The following is a 20,068-nucleotide window of genomic DNA, read 5'->3' as shown; positions in this document are numbered from 1 at the left end:
GGAGGAGATGCAAAGTCACATTAAAAAGGCATGGATACAGGGAGCCTGTTAATTTGGACCATCAAGTGATCAATCTACTATACTAGCTACTGTTCTTCTAACACTTTAAAGCGTTTATTTAAAAAGCATCTTTTTTATTCCCATTTTACTAAGACTTTTTACTCAGGAGTGATTATTGAATTTTATTAAGTGTCTTTTTTTTTTTTTTTGCATGTGTAGAGGATGATCGTGGATTGGATGTTTTCTTCCTTGAACCATATGATGGATTATTTTAATAGATTTTCTAATACTGAACTTTCCTCGCATGCCTGGGAAGATCTTCACTTGATTATGATTATTTTTCTTTTATTACACTGATTAATCTCTTTGCTAGTACTAAGATTTTTATCTGTTTTTGAATCATCTGTAGTTTTCCTTTTTTTTGCTACATTTGTCAGATTTTGGTACTGGAGTTGTAACTCAGAGCAAAATTTCCGTTGTAACAGATTTTGTTCTAAAGAGCATTATGTCATAGATTGCTAAAATCTGGCTGGATTCTTAATTCTACCCCCCCAGTCCCTTTATTCTTTATTAGATGACCCACTCTCTGATTCCCCAAATTCTTCCTACCTTCTCAAGACTCCAAACATACCTGTTTTATTTATTCATAGTGTGGCATAGGTAGTTTCTGACTTGGCCTCTGGTGATCCCCACTTCCTGATATTTATGCCTTTGTGTAATCTCCTCACCTTGAATGTGAGTAGCACCTGTGACTTGTTTCTAATGAATAGAATATGGCTAAGGTGATGGGATGTCACTTCCATGATTAGGTTACACAGAGTGACTCCTGTCTTGTTAACAGACTCTTTTCCTTACAGACTTTGATGAAGCAAGTTGCCGTGTTGCAAAGGCCCACATGATAAGGAAACCAGGGTGACCTATGGCCAATGCCTCTCAGTCCAATAGCCCTTGAAGAACTGAAATGCTGCCAAAAACCAGATCCTTCCCTGGTCAAGTCTTCAGATAAGACCTCAGCCTTGGCCAAACCTTAATTGCAGCCTTGTGAGACACCAAGAAGCAAAGAACCTAGTTTAACTGTGCCTGGATTCCTGACTTACAGAAACTGTGAGATATGTATATCAGTTGTGGTTTTTTTGTTTTTTGTTTGTTTTTTTTTTGCTGAGGAAGATTTTCCCTGAGCTAAAATCTGTTGCCAATCTTCCTCTTTTTTTTTTTTTTTTTTTTTGCTTGAGGAAGATTCACCCTGAGTGAACATCCCTGCCAATTGTCCTCTGTTTTGTATGTGGGCTACCACCACAGCATGGCTGCCGAAGAGTGGTGTAGGTCTGTGCCTGGGAACCAAACCTGGGCCAAGGCAGAGCATGCAAAACTTAACCACTAGGCCATAGAGCCACCCCCTGTATATTGTTTTAAGCCACTAAGCTTGTGGTAATTTGTTAGCCTGCAAAAGATAACTAATACACATTGAATAATAGATTCTCAGGGTGAGAAGAACCTTAAAAAAATCAGACAGTTCAACCTTATATCCTAATGTGAACCTCCTGAAAGTGCCTGTCCACCTTATGTTTAAATAGCTCAGATGATAGAAAACTCACTAATATAAAAGGTAATCCATTCCATCTTGGGGAAATAATTCATTTTAATAAGTTAAATATTTTATTCACAGTTTCTGATTCTTACCTAGATGTCATACTCATTTCTTCTTCCACATAACAAACCTTAAATTATTTTAATACAGTTATCCTCTTTATCTTTAATCTTCTATTCTCGTTTACACTGTAATGAAACTATGAACATTCTGAGACTGGAAACCAATCCTATATATTTTTGTATCTCCACTGACTATAACAATTCCTGGCATAGAGGAAATGTTCAACAAATGTTGGTGGAATAAAGTTGAACTACAAATGTTAAATATTCTCAGTTCTTCCCAAATCTCTTACATAATATGGTTTGGTGCCCTCCCTTATCATCTTTGTCCCAATTTTCTTAGTAACATGCCCATAAGTAGCACATAGCCTTCTCACTCTATGCTTTCACATTCTCTTCATTTTCCTCTTTTTTTTTCCCACCCCTTTGTCTCTCCATACAACAGACAATACTCTGGATAATTTCTTCCAAGCTGTATTCCAGTCCATTCTCTCTTTACCTTTTCACCTGAATCTGATGTCAAACTCATTCATTGATTTTTCAGTTTTGGTTATCATATTTTTTATTTCTAGAAGATCTGGGGTTTTTTTCAAATCTGTTTTTGTTTTCAGAAGTTTCACTTTGTGACTTCTTATAGGTTTCTATTTCTTACAGATGTCTTCAAACTTATCTTTTGTATATTTCAAAAAAAAAATGAGCATATTTCTTTTATTGTCTGCCTCTGAAGTCTTTTGGGGTCTGTTTGTTTCTGCTGGTTCTTACTCAGGTCTAGTTTCCTTATATTCTTGGTTTGCTTCGTGTGTAAGACATTGTATTTGAAAATCATTTGTGGAAACAATTTGAGGCCCACAGATGAAAGTACCAACCTTCAGAGAGAATTTTTGTTTGCCTCTGCTAACCTCTGGGGGCACTTCCACCTCGAACCAAATTTAAGTCTTGAGATAGCAATTAAATTGCAGGCTTTATTTTCTTCTCAGTTGTTCACACCTATCCTGAATGTACAGCCTTTTGGAAGAAGGTTTCCAGTTTATTGAAAGAGGGTCTTCCACTACATTCTCTGCATTGTGCCATCTTCCTTGTCTAACAGGCCATCAAATTAAAGCTTCTAATTTACCCAGAGTGGGAAATGCCTTCAGAGCAAAAGCATTTCTATGCCCACTTCCCTTCTGTGCCCATTACCTTCCAGAATTCTCATTTCCCTTCACTTTCGGCCTTTTAAAAATCTATCTTCTCCTTTGATGGTTTTAAGAAGATGTTTCTTTTAAGTATTTTGGTTGTTTCCAGCAAGACAATTGATTCAAATATCATAGCCCACCGTTACACAGGAAACTGCTTCACTTCAAATCCTCACTCTGTTATTTGTAGCTCTGTAACTTTGGACAAGTTATTTAACCTCCATGTGCCTCAGTTTCCTCATGTGTAAAATGGGGATCATAATAGTCCCTACATTACAGGATTACCTGTAAAGAATGTAATGTGCCAGCACATAGCAAGTATCCAACAAATGTTACCTATTATTAGTATCTATTTTCATACTATCTTATTTATTTCCTCTAGGGCACTTACTACTCTCAAAAGTTGCCTTATTTATTTTTTATTGGTGGTGTTTTCTCTCCCACTAGAACATAAGCTCCGTATTTTCATATTTACTGCTGTAAATTGAACACTACCATTTTAAATGAGTTAATAAATGCAAGTTTTTTACTGTCAAAAATCAGCCTTGACTCAATCCCAATAAATCACAAATGAAAAATAGGCCACTTTCTATGAAAAAATAATCTAATGTCTATTCAATAGCACAGTCTTTTAAAAAAGGTTACATTAAAAACCCACCTTACTCCAAGAAAAGTGAAAGAATAATTAGACCAGATTTTATAATTTCATTGCCAAAATCACTTGCATATACAGCACATTATTTCTATGTGTGAACAAACGATGCCCCTCTTCAAATTTTAATAAACAAGATACCTTGGCTCAAGTATGTTTTAAAATTTACATACGTAATCATTTGCCGAATATCTCAATCTTTCACCATTTATCACAATTCCAGAGACTCTTTCTTTCACGAGGCCATTGAGTTACTCCATTTACAGGAGTCAAGGGATTTCAGCACGTACTTTCTCACATTACCACCTTTTGATAAAACCGCTGCATTATGCACTCTATTCTGTGCCAGTGAAAGGAAGGGAATGAACTGTAAACATGTCTGATTGTGAGTGCCTCTTTGTGGATGGAAATGCCATTTGGTTTATAATTGGTGGTTGAAAACTTCCTCATCGTCTGTCTTTTCTCGATTCAGAGTCTCAGAAGGATGTGGATCATATTAGACATGATATTGGGCTTGTCTTAAGAAATGCTCCTCACTCTCTGACATGGGCACAGATGTCTCTGTTCCACTGTCTGTGGGGAGCACAGGCAGTGATTTCTTCTGCAGAGAGAGCCCAGGGAACTCTGTACTCCAGCGTGACCTCCTCAGGCTCTCTTTGAGTTGCTATCCAATGGGCAAACACTTCATTATCTCTAATTTTTTTTTCAGTTAGTATAGTGGGTTAATCTTAACACAAAACTTTTATATTCTTTCTGCTTACAGAACATATAAGCCTTTGCAAAGAGAAATCTAAGTTTTAATATGTATTTGTATAGTATATTAGCATTATGCAAATATTTCTCCCCAAAAGTTATACACATATCAGATTTTTATAAATTAAATCACAGTCAAGTACACTAAGGGGTCTTGGTATTAAAAAAATCTGAGGTGATTTATTCTGGAAAGCATAGAGTACAGGGGAGGAGTAGAAGGAGATGACATTCCATACGTAGAAAGGGCCAAATTGGGAAGAGAATTATATTTTATTACTTATGTGAAATAATAAGTTACACGCTACATTGCCTGCCCAGCACTGTTACAGTACAGGGTTATCTTTGCATCCTTCATGCCACGATATATGGTGATGTACAAAGGGAAGTATGTGTTAGTCCACAGAGAAGAAATGAAATGGCAATATTGAGAAATCAAACACAAATCTCAATTTCTTTTAGGGTAATGTAGTCTTAAAGTCTTGAGTAAAAGAATAGAATAAGAAAAACATAGTCTGTAAGACTAGCTGTGTCTAAGTGAGAAGCTTATCAAAAAGATGTGGCAGAAGTGAAGTAAAGATGATGCTGGACTTTCCTATAAAAGTCTTTTTTCTCATGGGTGATAGGGCATCATCAAATGGCTTGCATGAAGGGAGTAATGTGATAAGATTTTGTTTTCTTAAGATAACTCTGAAAGCCATCAGGTGATGAATCGGAGGGAGAAGAGACTAGAGACAGGAATCCCACTATAGAGTAATTACAGTAGTTAAGGTAAGAGAAATGAGAGCCTGATATGGGGGAAGAGATGGAGAGTTATTTAGGAGGTCAAATTGATAGGACATAGATTTTAGTGAGACTCACGGGTTTCCACATTGCACTCTTGATGAATTGCTGTGCCATTTACTAAACTAAGGAATGCAGGATGAAGGGTAGCTTGGCTGTGAAGGAAGTGGAATGGAATTAAGGAGAAAACATGATGAGTGCTGTCTTTGACATCTTGGAGGTACCTGTGAATATCCAGGTAGAGCTGTTCAGTATAAGTATTGGATACTTAGGTCTGGAACACAGGAGAAAGAACAGGGCAAAGATAAAGGTTTGAATATCACTGGTGTATAGGCTGGAGGTCAAAGCCCTAGGAATGGATGCGATGACTCTGGAAGATCAGTGAAATGAAGAGAGGAGGAGTCTGAGAAGGAAGGAATGCTGGAGGGAAAGAAAGGTAAGCAAGAGAAGATGTGTCTTAGAGACCTAAGGGGGAAAAGTGCCAAAGGAGAGGAATGTTTCGGGAAGGAAGAAAGGATGGTCAACAATATCAGAAGGTCCAGGGAAACCCAGTATGATTAAGTTCTGAAAGGTTCTCACTGGATTTGACAAATAGAAGGCCGTTGTTGACTTTGCCAGAGTGCTGGAGAAGTTAATATAGGGGAGGTGGTAGGGCAAAGGGAATCAGATTATAGTTGTTTAAGTAAAGCCAAGTTTCAAGACCTGGAAAAGCAAGTTCCAAGGGGTTCAAGTTGGGGCTGCAGACCAAGGGTGTGAGCTTGAGAATGGGTGTGTATGTCTGTGTGTGTATGTGCATGTGGTGTATGTTTAATCTTATCACATTACTCCCTTCCTGCAAGCCATTTGATGACACCATATCACCCATGAGAAAAATGCTTTCCTGGGAAAGTCCAGCATCCTCTTTACTTCACTGCTGCCATATCTTCTTGTTCTGTTCACGTGTATGAGCCAGCCAGAAGCAGGGCAGTAAAGTGAAGAACAGTGACTGGAAATGTAGAGTAACTTTTTAGGAGTTTGTCTATGAAAGAACGAAAAAAGAATGAGGGTTTTTATACATTTATACACTGAATTTTAGTAAAATAAAGCATGCACAAATACATTTGCACTTTAAATTTAGGACTCACTACACCTTTGAAATACATAAATTTTGAGGTTTTGGTGATGTTAATATAATAGATATAATTTATAAATATATTTGTTCTTCAAAAAGTGTCTGTAGCTAATGGGGCTAATTTCCAGAAAACAAATTTTAGTCTCAGTGATGATTAACAGCAAGATTTTTTTATGTCTGTCTTTTTATTCTTATTTTTACTACTACAACTACTAATAAGAAGACAGCTAATGGAACTCTAGAGCGGTGAAAGCTAGGGCTATGTGAAAGTCCTATAGAAAGTATGTTGATGTTTTCTAAAGGTGCCTCCCCATCCAGATACATATTTCTTCATAATCTGATTTAAAATCTCTGTCCTTTTCATCTTCTCCACTGCTAGAAGACATTTCTGTCATGTGTATAAGCTAAGGACTTTGGACTTAGGTCACCTTTCAATTGATCTGTTATTTACCCGGTGCCACATCAATTTCTACTGACCTGTCTCCATGAGTTGTGAAGGTAAATGGTCCTCTCCTCCCAGCAGCTGACAGGCCAGGTCCTGCTCAGTTCTGATTGGTTGAATCCACTGTGTCAGATTAGTCCTCACCAATCAGAAGACACATTCACAAGTTCCCAAGGGCAGGTCTCTCTTATTGTCCCTTCTTTTTCTATTTTCTTTTTTTGCTGGGTAAGATTTGCCCTGAGCTAACATCTGTTGCCAATCTTCCTCTCTTTTTTTCCTCCTTCCCAAAGCCCCAATACATAGTTGTATATTCTGGTTGTAAATCCTTCTAGTTCTTCTATGTGAGCCACCACCACAATGTGGCTCCTGACAGATGAGTGGTATGGTTCTGCTCTGGGAATGAAACCTGGGCTGCCAAAGCAGAACGCGCTGAACTTTAACCACTAGGCCATCAGGGCTGGCTCTGCCCCTTATTTTTCTAAGTACATATAAAACAATTGGAAAATAGCAAATGAAATTTCCTTGAAAACACATATCTTCCTTAAAAGTGGCTGAAAATACACATTTATGGTGTTTGGTGGTAGCAATGATATGTATCAGTCATACTGCTTTCGATTAAAAGTTACTGGATTAAACCAAACTGAATTAAACCAAAAAGAGAATTTATTGGTCCTATCATTGCAAGTCTGGGTGAGAGTTCAAACTCACCGGAACCCAGATGCTTATATGCTGTCACTAGAAATCTGTCTCTCTCCACATCTCAGCTCTGCTTACCTCTGTGCTAACTTCATTCTGAGGCTCTGACCAAGTCAGGAGAAAAGTGGCAGCCAGCAGCTCCAGGCTTATAACCTATCTACTAATGAACTCAAGCAAATAGTGAGCACCTCATTCCCAATTGCTCTGGCAGATATCCTGGAGCTAAATTTTATTTAATGAGATGGCCAAGTAAGGTGTCCATTCCTGAAATAACCACTGAGTCCAGGGAACGGAGCTTTACCAATAGACCAGACTTCCACCATGTGCTCATGCCTGAAAGAGGGGTTGGGTGTGGGAGTCAACCACATGAACACCAACAGTCTCTAAGTGTTCTGCATTCCTGCCTTACTTTGGAGGGCTTTATCATGGTTCAGCTCAAGTCCTATGTTCTCCCCAGGCCTTTGCACATGTGGGTAAGGCAGACTCCTTTCCACTTCACAGTAGAAACTATTCTCAAGAGGGAGAAAGAGACTATAACTGATGTGAGGAAAGCAGCTCTCCAACAGAAAAACTGGAGAGACAGGAAAAAAGGAATAGCATGAGAAGCAATTAAAAGAGAAGAAGATTTAAAATAAACCAACAAAAATAACTGTAAGCAAATATGAGGATCACTAAACAGCCATAAAGTTAATCACAACATTTGCCTTGACCAATCCCTATAGAACGCAATCTCCTTTGGTAATCAGCCCCCTGAGAATGAGCTGTGTTGACGTGCTTTGGCTCATCCCCAGGGCAGACCTCCTCCTTGTCTTTTCCTGCTTTTTACTTTCCATCTCCCATCCCTTCTGTTCTCTTTCTGACTGCTCACGTCTGTACTGACAGCTTCCTCCTTGCATCAGTAGCTACTGTCTTCTACCTTATTTTGCCTAATTTTCCTTCACCTCTGCACAGCAAAACTTTATTTCATATTCCTCCAAGGAAAGACGGAAAAGAAAAACATAACGAAGACACTCTATCAAGTTCCTGGCATAGTTATTTGATGTGTCAGAACTGAGAGAGGCTACATAATTTTCAAGGCCCATTGTTCAAAATTTATTAAGAATTTCATGGCAGCAGAGCATTAAACTAATAAGAAGGCCCTTCTATGGCTAGATTTTGTGCAACTGTAAAGGATTTACACTCATGAAAGTGTCCCTGGGCAGAACTCTTTGGTTACCTTTTCAACTGCTGTCCTCAGATACTGCGTCTCTTTCACGTGGCCATCCTTTTAGAGGATACTGGTCCCATCCCCAATTCCGGGAGGGGGGATTAAACCAATAGTATATCCCCCTTCCGTTCGTCAGCAACTGGTTTAAGCACGAATACATGACACAGTTCTGGCTACTGAGATCTGATTTCATCTTTTATGAAGAGAGACACAGGAGGAGAAACAGCTCTTCTTTTCCTAGACATTCTCATCTGTGCAATAATGCCCGGCCTCACTACAGCCATCTTGCTAAATGAGGAACGCTTTCCTGAAGTGGCCAAGTGGAAAAAGAGAAGGAACCCATCAATTAGTTGTTGAATTAACTGACCATGAAGCCACTTCTTCTTAGGCTTCTTGGTATATGAAATAATACATTTTTTTTATTAAGCCAATTGAGTCGGAGTTGTCCTCTTATAGCCAAAAGAGCTCAATTTATATATCTTAGTAATCAAAGAAATGCTTACATAAAAGTAAATTCTTACATAAAAACAAGAAGAGAAAAAATAGAAGTATAACTCGTGGTGCAGCACAGGAGGACAAATCTTCTTGAAGGTATTTTTTCCCCACTGAAGAGACCCATCTCCTACTGTCCAGTTTCCCTCTCTCGGGAGATGTTAGAGTACATACATAGAAAGTTTAGAAACAGGAAGCAGAGTAACAAAACATAGTAAATGAAATGCAAACCCAGATTTCAGAAATAGTTTTGGTAATAGAAACTTTGATTTACAAATAAGATTTCCTGAGGGTAATGTGAGTAAAAGCTACCCATCCAGAAGCAGAAACAATAAATCCTTGAATGTGCTTTTTTGGGTCACTTTTGAAATTATCACCGTAAGTGACTTATATCTAGCTTCAAGAACGAACTTAGTGGCAAAAATAGAGATATACTAAAGGGAAATCTTTCTTGAGATGCCACCAAATAAATATATTCTGAAGCTATTTGTTATAGTCAGGACTCTGTCTATTGTAAGTAATGGGAAACCTAACTCAAACTGAATTAAGCTTACATAATCAGGGACTCCAAGGTGGACTAGATTCTGGCCCAGCTGGAACCAGGCTCAAGTAATTAAGGCTCTTTCTTCTCCATCTCTTGGCTCTGCACATCCTTGCAAGATTCATTGCTCTGATTGGTCAGGTCTCCTCACATGCCCTGGCCTGGGCCCAGAGGAGGAGTGCCTCTCCCAGCCACCTAGACCCAGCATGAAGAAGAATGTAGGTTTTGTCTAAGAAGATGGGGGAAGGATCCTAGGCAGGCAAAAACAAATGCCTACATTACAATTGTGCAACGAATTAGTCTTGGAATTTTAGTTTATTAATAGCAAGTATTGCAGGGAAAGAGAAATGTTATTCAGAAGACAAAATAAAGAATTCCGAATCCAACACTAATTTATTTTGAAGTTAGTTTTTTTTCTTAATATACCAGAGAATTGGGTTAAGATCTTAGTCTTCTGTGTAATCATTCCAAACGCTGATTCTATTTTGAAATTAAAGGGGATTTGTGAATTCACACGTGTCTAATCCTCAAATGTAAATTGAAAAAGGAAGGAAATTGAAACAAGAGACATTGTGTATATTACCAAATCAAAATGATGGCAGATTAGAGATAATAAAGCAAGATTCTTGAGTGAAACTATCTATTATGCTCCATCAAAGTGGCAATCAAAAAGCCTGGTATAAAGTCACATCACTTGATTGGGTTCATACCAACGTTTCTGAGTGCACGTTAGAAAAGACAATTTCGTTAGGGAGTTGGCTTCATGTACTAGAAAGCAAAAGCTTGTTTCATCCTTTTCTCTTAAAAAGCTTGCATTAAAATCTTCCAGTCACAAGATACTGAATGTGCTGAGTTACTGGAAAAATTCCAAAAAGGAATTGCTATAAACTGGAAGGCATACTTCAAATTTCTAACTGAACTTTTTATTTACCATGAGTTCAGGGATTCACCTTTTTAAGAATCAGATCTCCAGATCTGCATTAATTCAAGATTGCCTCATTTTCATTGGCACAAAAACAAAGACATTAGTTTCTTGTCCCAGAATAACAAGACATCCTTTATTTCAAATGGAGGTAACTTGAAAACATTGCAGTAATTTATGGATACTATGTGATTGTAAGACACCATGTTATTCCAAAGGCTGAAGAAAAATTAGCTACTTAAGAGGTGGTTTATCTGAGTCAAAATTATGGCATTGCTTTGCAAGGAGTTTTCTTGCATCCATGCAAACCCAACTCCTTTTTAAGTTATCACCTGAGGAGTTGTGCAATGTTACAGTCACTGTGGATGGCAAGTCCTGGGATAAGAGTGAAGGTCTTGAGCAAACAAAGAGATGCTAAAAAAAGCCTAATTCATTCAATATCATCTTTTTATGTCTTATTAAGCAGGCAGCATCCATCACCACAATATACAATAATAATACGTTGCTAAGAGAAAAAAATGTATCTGAAACTAAACCTGACTGTAGCTGGTTCTTTTTCATCAAGAAGAGGTAGCATAATTCATCTCAGTGGAGAAATCAATCTCTATAAATCTCTATGCGGCTCGTTCCTCCTCGCAGACCATGGAGGAGGGGAGAGGGAGTGAGAACTGGCGCAGGGACCCATTGTTCAGTCTTCAGCCACTCAAGAGGGACTTGATACTGAGTTTGGGGATAGAGGTTAGAGGGAGCCGCAGAGTTCTCTCCCACCCCATCAACATGGGGAGAACCACTGTTATTGTTGTTGTTTTAGTTGTTTATGATGGCAAAAGAGAGAGGCAGAGCCAGAGGCAGGCAACTCAGTGGGAAGCTGGAGCTGGTGAAACAGCCAAGGATCTTCAGGAAAAGAAAGACTAGCGTTACATTTTAAGTTGTCTGCCCTAGAAATCTGTGATGTAACCTCCTTGCCATTCCTTGGAATCATTAGTAAAATTGTGCTCTACATAGAAATACATCAATTTTTTTGAGGGGGACGATGTGGTTGAAATTCAAGGAAAAACAGTCTGAGTTCCTCATCTAAGGAAGTGTGAATCGGAGAAATGGAGACAAGACATCAGTGAGAGGGAGACCTCCTCTGCAGAGCAGGAACTCAGAGTCACAAGCAGAGTCCACGGTTGCACGGAAATGCTAGTGAGGCAGTGGGATGGGGTCTGGAGCTGACATCTGCGTGACTAACATACTGATAATTACATACATATATTAAGAGATTTGCAAGGTACCAGGCCTTGGAGTAGGAGTTTACTTATACTCTCTTGTTTGTTCCTCACAAAAATTCTATATGGTTTTATTACTTTCTCTCTTTGAGATGAAGAGACCAAGGCATAGAAATGTTAAATAACTTGCCTAAGGTCATAAATGCTGAAGTCAAACAGAGAACAGAGATCTGGTTGGCACCAAAGCCCATGGTCTTAGCCATCTTTCCAGGGTCCCCATCGGCTCCACAGGGCTGGTTGACACTCTTTGATCCACACTCCTTTCCTTTAGAATAGATCATTAAGTGCTGACTTTAAATGCTGTCTCAAATTCCTAGATCTTTTCCATCTTAAAAGAAATCAGTATTATCAATCACAAACTGTTATGGATTATCTAGCTAGTAAGTATGGAAGGAAAAAAAGGTATAATACCTAATTCCTAGCCTTATGAGAATTATAATCAAGTTGGATAGATATGATAAGTATTAAAATAGAAATAAAAGGCAGTGTATGACATTCCAAACTGAAAACCAAAAGGCTCAGCTAATGCGGGTACTGTGAGGTTTTGGGGTAAGAAAGATATTGTGGGATTCCTGGGGCAGCTCCTTGGAAGCTGTGTGGATTTGGGCAAGTCCCTTACCCTCCCTCAGTCACAACTGTCCATGGGAAGACAGGAACGGTGAGAGCACTGGCTTTACCCACCAGAGCATTGCCCTGAGTCTTTAGTGAGATGACAAATGGAAAATTGCTTTGTAAACTTCAAAGAGTTCTATCAATTCTAGCTATTCTTCTAGAATTCTAGTGCAAATGTTACTGTCCTCCAGATATGTAAAAACAGCCCATCTTCTACATGAAAGGTCAAATGCCAGAAGATAAGACTATAACTAGTAGATTCAAACAAGGCACGCTTTTACCCTGGGGAGAATGATTGGCAGGAGACCAGAGGCAGCAACTGTAGCAAGGAGTATTGGTGCCATCAAGGAAAGAAAAAAAGCGAACACACTCAAGCCAAAGACTATCCTCTCCCTCACACCACCGTCTCCCCTGTTGGTTATGGAACTAGTCAGTTTTACACCTTGGATATTTCTTAGTACACTCTCTCCATCACCGCTGCCTTCCTTCATGCGCTTGTTGCTGCTTGACAGGGCATTGCACCAGCCCATCAGTCTATTTCCCACGCCGCCACCAAGGTTTTCTTTCTAAAATGCCAGTGTGATCATGTCGCTCTCTAGCTTAAATCCCCAGACTGCCTTCCCAATGCCTGGATAAAGTGTAACTTTTAAGCTCAGCCAAACCTTCCCAGTCAGCTATCACCTCTTAGCGCTTCTCCACGGCACCGACAGTCCAGCTTGATTACGTCTTGCAGCTCTTCAAAGAAGCCACGATCAAAGCCACACCTTTGCACTTGCCCTCCCCTTCCTGTTCTTCTGATGATTTTTCACCCAGGCTTCAAGACTCAGAGCAAGAGCAGCCTCTCCTTCACAGCCTTCTTCCTGATCTGCTCCCATCCCTGTCACCACACCCCACAACCCAGAGGTGGTTACGGGTTCTCTGTGACCCGTTAACACACGCATGCTCCTTGTACAGCATTTTCCACAGGGAGTATCATTATTTATTTTTCTGTCTTCCCCGCTAGACTGAAATCCCTGAGGGGAGGGACTTCCTTAAATTTGAATCTCTAGCACTTAGCGCATAACAACTCCTTAACAGACATTGAAAGAATCACAGTATCAACACTGACTTAAAAGTTCTCCATATTAGCGCAGTTAAAAAAAATGACTGCATTAGCAATATTTTATAGAAGCACAGCTTGCTTGTAATTTTCTGTCTTATGTACTCAGCATGGAAATTTTTTCAATCAGAATAACTGAGGTTGCAATCATTTAAAAGAGGTGTCACTAGCTAAATGGATTCTTATGCTTAGAAAAATGTAAGAGACTGCAGTGATTAACCGAAAAATTCCGCCAAGACACTTCTTTATCCACATTTTAACGTCAAATCTCCTTCTTTTGGAACCTGCAGTAAAGTTTGGACTCTACTAATTATGACATTACTGGCTGCTATTAGCATAATGACGATGTCAAAAATGCTGAACTGTGGAAACCAGCAGGGGTGAAGGAATATGGAAAATGGGATGTTTCAGTAGGAGAAACTCTCGAAAGGAAGAAATCAGTGCCCAGAGACCATTATCTGGTAAAAACATTTGTCTGACTGTGGATATAAGCCACAAATAGTTCATTTATAGTGGGCAGGGCACAGGAGGTGAGTGTGGGACTTCACAATTTTAGCTGCTTTTTCTGTGTAATGGCAGATATCACAGAATTCTACAGAAAAAGTAAGTAAAATACATTAATCAGTGACTCACCCTCTGGGAAACCACAATTTACACCAGACTAAGTGATAACCCTGAGGGGGCATGACACCCAAATTGGTCTGGCTTGCTTTATCAGTGGGATTTTTTTTAAGGGAAATTGGTAGCCTTTCCCACTTTCTCCAGTTTTTTTTTTTTTTTACAGGCTTCCTTAAGTAGCTTGTATCTATTAAAGCCCATGAGTAAAATCTTGCTGTCTTGTGAAGGCTGGGATGACTGCTCTTTCTCAAAGGACGGAGGAGACCTGCAGATGGAAGGGCAGGCAGCACGCTGTCCTTTCCTTTCATCGACTTTTCAGTACTGACCTGTGCCTTCATCATCCTGTGACCGGAACATTGCAACTGCCTCAGACACCTCCCATCATCTCAGCCCACCTTTTGCTCCAGCCTTTGCTGGACCACCCAGCTCCACACAGGGTCACCTTGCAGCCCCTCACACAAGGTGCTCTGAGCATCTTTTATCTAAGCTCTGCGGCTTCTCTGATGCCTCAGTGTGGGATGCCTGTGGGACCTGCTGGACCTCTTACTGCAGCCTGAAAGTGTGTATGAGTGGGAACAGGGTAACAAAATGCCTCCTCTCACATCCCTTGGGCGGATGGATCTGAGGCTTGTTCCGCATGGCTCCATAGGTGGTGCCATCGACAGCAAACTCCATTTGCCCACGGTGGTGACCAGCCAGACAACACGCCATTGTACTGGCTTTCCTCCCTCTCTGTTTCACTCTCCCCGGGTCCCAGCTCTTGTTCAGTGAGATCACTTCTCAAAATGAACTACCCGTGTGCAAGCCTTGTGTCAGGGCTCTGCTTTCTGTGCACACCCAGGCTAAGCCAGCCTCCTAACCAGTCTGTAACAGATACACTTTTTCATTCCTAAATATAACGGATAGAAATATACTCGTTTGTATTTGCAATAATGAAGTTTCCACTTCTATTTTGTAATGGGTGGGGGGAAGCAATTATTCAGTTCAAGGCAACTCAGTATCTTTTGGTTGAAAGAGTCCCTTCAGATTATTATAGTGTCAGTTCTTTAGCATTTAAGCTTGGCCAGTTCTGGAATCCTCCCTTCCCCTTCTCCTGTACTTCTCCCCAGAGGCCATTTAAGTTCAGATCCTTTGATATCTTCCTGGCATCTTTTACCTTCCCTAGATGGTATTTGCCTTCCTCTTCCCTAGGGCAATAATCCAGAATCACATGGTCTAGTAATAGGAGGAGATTGTGGAGAAAAAAATTATAAATAAGAAAAATATGGATATTATTATTTTTCAGATCTTTCCCGTCTTTCCAAGGTCTTCACACCATTGTAGGCTAGCATCATTCTTACCATGTCAGTTATCTACAAAGAAATCAACAATGGCTTCCTGTTTACTACCTCTGATATCTAGGTCTGAACTTTTCTTCTCTTCTTCCAGCTGTACTTAAAGTTAGTGTCAATATCCCTTGAGGAGAAGGGTACATGGGGTACAAAAATAGGGGTAATATTAGGAAGAGGAAAATGGCACTAGGGAGCTGACCATCAGTAGTCATTAAAGTTTGCCTCTGTGATATGCTCTTCTTACTGTCCTTCATGTGACCTCCTGGAGCAAAAACAAGGCCTGGTTCAATAACCTAAGTTTGCTCTTGAGTACACAGATGAACTCCACTTCCCAGTTTCCTTGCAGTCAGTTTGGAGCCTGACTGTGTTCCAGACAGTGGAGTGTGAGCAGAAGTGATTTACGCCACCGGGCGGCTTGGCCCATAAAAATCTCCCATGCACGATCCTCCATTCACCATCTCCTTCTGTGGTGAACTTGGGAACCACATGTGGAAGATGACCACAGCAAAACACGGAATGAGTGGCTCCGAGTGGTTGGTTGGAGAGGAATCCCTTATTCTGCCCCACCACATTAGGCTGGGATGGAAATGAATAATTAAGGTTTATTGTGTTCAGCCCCTGACATTTGGAGGTTGTTTATTCTAGCAGCTAGTGTTACTTACCCTAATATATCTCTGAATATTGTGCATGGGAGTTCTCTTGACTAAAATGAATACTCTCTTCCATCTAATTTTTCTAATCAAAGCTCTACCAACGTGTAAAAACCCAGCTAAAGTCCTACCCAATCCAAAAGCTTTTCAATGACCACTATAGCTCATGATGACCTATCTCTCCTCCGAACTCCTAGGTACTGTTGTCCTGTTTAGACCTTAAATATGTACTTCTTTGTTTTGTTATTTGGCTTTTCATGTGTCTGTGTTCACTTGCCCAACTAGATGATAAATTCCCAACTGGAAAAGACTACTACTATTATTATTATAATTACTTGGCCCCCAAAGCAGTTATCACCAATCCGTGTAGGTGGTACACCAGGAATGAGAAGTCAGAAGTCATACAAGGATTATAAATGTCCTATAAATATCATTGTATGATTCTAGCATGAGCCAAATATAAGAATTCAACCCTAGTAATACTGGCTCATAGGTACAACAATGAATTCTCTCAGGATAAAATTAATTCCTATATATAAATGAGCTGTTCAGAAATACATTTAATTTGCTCTTTTCCTCAAGGGCTAATTAGTGTAGTGTTAGCATTTCCTCTGTCTCTCCCCTAAATGCATATTGAGCAATATCCCAAATTGTGGAAGGAAGAATTAGAATGTGAGATGGCTTTGAAATTCCCCACGCTACTGATTTTCTCTCACCCAAATTTAGCTTCTCATTTGAAATGAAAGTCAGCAGGTTTAGTGCAATCCATGCTGGATTTTATGAGTCTACTTTTCAATAATAAGAACAAGAACAACAATAATAATAAATACTTCCTTACATTCCTGAATCTTTCTGATCCTAAATGTTAAACGGCTATATCCATCTATTTTTTTCTTTTCTACTTGTAGCCATGATTTGTTTTGCAATTAAGCAAAGGGGTTTGGGAATAACTGTTTTAAATGTAAAGATCAAGAACTTGAAACAAGCACATATTCAAAATTTTATACCAGTTGCTGTTTGAAGATGCTGGAAACCATTTTAAACTGGAAAAAAAAAGTTGACTGTAAATTTTAACACTGTTGAAATGTGCCAGTTTCCATAGTGCAGGCCTCTTTGAATTCCCCTGTTCACTTGGCAGGGCTTAGTGCTAGCAATTGGCGTTTCTGTCCAGTCAATGCACCGTTGTTTTGAGCTGGAGAGAACACCTCTACAATTGTGGAGTTCGTGCCCTCCAGTCTTTAGTTTCTTCTCCACTGAAGCTGTTTGTCTCGAGATCAGTCTCTGCTGGTTGTACCAGTGATTCTAACAATCACACAGCATTCAGGCTCATCCTTTTCAAGTCCCAACTGCAACGTATTAATGATGAAAAGTAAATTTTCTAGCCTTTCAAGGAATAACTTGAAATCACACAGCAACATGTGGCAAAAATCTAAAAAGTGAAGAAACATTTTTATGGGCAGTTTATCATTCTTGCATTTTAATTTCTTGGCAGCCATAATTTAACCTCTGGTTAACAGAAAGGAAAGACAAGAACTAGGATAGAAATAGACTGGTTCATACATTTTCTTCCTCTAAAAACTCTAATGTGAGAATTGCATTTTAATACGTGGTTGAAGTTTTTTTTTTTTTTAAAAAAAGCTCCCATTAAGAACTTTCAGCAGAGATTGTCAAACTGTTTCTCAAAGCCGCAGCTTTTCTACGGTGGTACCTCAGGGCTGCCAAAAGTGAGGCTGAGTGTGGGGGCTTTTCTTTCCCCTGCCCACCCCAGTAGTTTTCCTTATTATCTGTTTTACATTTGGATTTCTGCATAAAATTTACAACAAAAAAAATAGATGCTAGGAACCAGCCCTGTGGCACAGTGGTTAAGTCTGGCACACTCTGCTTTGGCAGCCTGGGTTCACAGGTGTGGATCCCAGGCAGGGACCTACACCACTCATCAAGCCATGCTGTGGCAGTGACCCACATACAAAATAGAGGAAGACTGGCACAGACGTTAGCTCAGGGACAAACTTCCTCAAGCAAAAAAAGAGGAAGATTGGTAACAGATGTTAGTTTAGAGCAAATCTTTATCACCAAAAAGAAAGAAAGAAAATGGATTCCAGGGGGGAAAAAATCTAAAATCCCTGAATGTTGGAATCGGGGAGACATTTATCTTCCTCCAATCAATGCAACTCATTTTTCTGTAATGAAATGACCAAAATGTCATGCTGCAGGATGTGTAGAGGATGTTTGCCTGGGCTCTCCTCCCTTTCCTAGCAGCACCCTGCATTACCTCTCTCCCACTGAAGGTGATGCTGGTGGATCCAGGGACTTCTTCTGCAGGAGCAGAAGTGCCCTGGTCCTTCCTCTCAAAGTCCCAGGACAGCAAGGGGGTCTGCTCCTTCACTCAGATGCTCTCTCCTAGGTCTTTGAATCTGGAGCGAGGGACACGGAGGTACATAGGGGCTTTATGCATTTTATCAGTGGTACCCTGACCTGTCAGGAGACCTTACTAGGGTTCCTCCCTCTTGGTCTTCCAGAGCTGTCTTGGTGCCTGTCCATTTCCAAGCCGGATTGTCCAGCCTCCCAGCAATTTAGTAAGTCCCTGATAATCCTTCCAGCTGCGCGTTTTCTTGCGCTGTGCCTCTTCATTTTGCATGCCTTAGTCCTCCTGGTCTCTTCTGAACCAGACCATAGACTGCCTTAGGGAACCCGCCACTAAAATTTAGCTACTCACTGTCCTGTGGAATGTATCTTTCTCCTCTTACAAGGGCTTTGGTGGCCCACTTACACTCTCTCCCCCTCTCCTGCAATGCATACACTCACCCCTCCCTGTTTTCTGTGTGCCGTGCTCATATCCCAATGTGGCCCGGATTCTCTATACAGTATGTTACCCCAGCAACAGCGGGAAAGCATGTAGGCCTCAATGTCTGGAGAGTCAGGAACACCTGCCAGGAGGGTGAAGATAAAGAAGGTCAGAAACAAACAAGGCTATCAGGAACACAGAGGTCAAAGCCAGACTCAGAGGCCGGCAAGTGTTAGAGAAAGCACAGGAAAGAGGCACAAAAGCCAGACACACAGGGAATTTAGGGCAAGGTGCCAGCATGATGAGAAAATTACTCTGAGGTAAGGTCTAGTTTGTACAGGGTCCCCTGTGTATTCTGTGCCAGAACAGGGACTGCGCTGGGGAGGGTGCCTAAGGCTCCCACCCCGACTCAAGTAAAACAATATGGATTTTTATCCACATCCTGTGGGACTTCAAGAAGACAGTCCACCATTTTATTAACACAATGGGGACAATAAGACCTTCTTGATAAAAATAGCTGTCATTTATTGAGTGCTTACTATATGCCAGCCTCTTTGGGAACGTGCTTTGAGTGTAAGGAGAATTGAGGCTGAGAAAGGTTAGTAACTTGCCCAGGACCACATACCAAGTAAATGGTGAAGCTGAGATTTGAGCTCCTATCTGTCAACTCAGAACCCAAGTTCTTAATCATTGAGCATCCCGTCCCTAAATGACGTTAACTAGGACTGGGCTCTAGAATACACACATAACTATGTCTTCCATCCCAAGCTTCCTACCTGGCGTAAGAACGAGTTCAATAAATACGTGTTGAATAAACACGTATGAAGGAGCCTGTTAGCCCCACTCTCACGTGCTGGGGTAACAACAGACACAGCGGCCATCGCTTGCCCACAACCCTACGGCTTTCTTCCGGGAAATGCTTCTTCCCCTCCTCTAACCGCCTGCAAATAGGAGCTTCCCTTCACTTACAGGGCCTCCTCTGATTGGCTCGGGTGGCCCTGCTTAGAGCTGATTGGAACAGGTTCAGACCCGGGGTGAACACAAGCTAGGCCAATCAGACCAATCAGAGTTTGCCATCGACGTTTCAGCTGGGACCAGAGTCTAGTCTCAGTCTCCCTCTGGTGGTGATGCTAGGGGACGCCTGGCTAAGAGCAGCTCGTGGTTATATATCCGTGAAGTGATACGTCTGACAATATAAAGCTGACCTGTAGACGGAAACGCAGAGATTGAGAGATAGAAACCTCAAGGAGAGATGGAGAGAAAGTAAGAATGGCAGCCTTT

General features: G+C 40.6%; 1 protein-coding gene and 1 long non-coding RNA gene across 4 annotated transcripts in view; both read right to left on the bottom strand.

Moving 5' to 3' along the window:
• Positions 1-20,068, bottom strand: part of TRPC3 (transient receptor potential cation channel subfamily C member 3) — a 142,806-nt gene that overhangs the window by 101,424 nt on the left and 21,314 nt on the right. The gene's annotated exons all lie outside the window — the stretch shown is intronic.
• Positions 16,990-19,698, bottom strand: LOC139078887 (uncharacterized). Its single transcript, XR_011532062.1, has 2 exons — positions 19,564-19,698; positions 16,990-18,929 (listed from the first exon to the last, which is right to left on the bottom strand). It is a non-coding gene; the product is annotated as an uncharacterized lncRNA (long non-coding RNA).

Source organism: Equus przewalskii, chromosome 2, assembly GCF_037783145.1.
Source record: "Equus przewalskii isolate Varuska chromosome 2, EquPr2, whole genome shotgun sequence".
NCBI classification, from domain to species: domain Eukaryota; kingdom Metazoa; phylum Chordata; class Mammalia; order Perissodactyla; family Equidae; genus Equus; species Equus przewalskii.
The sequence above is the reverse complement of the archived record's forward strand: the minus strand, read 5'-3'. Positions and strand labels throughout refer to the sequence as shown.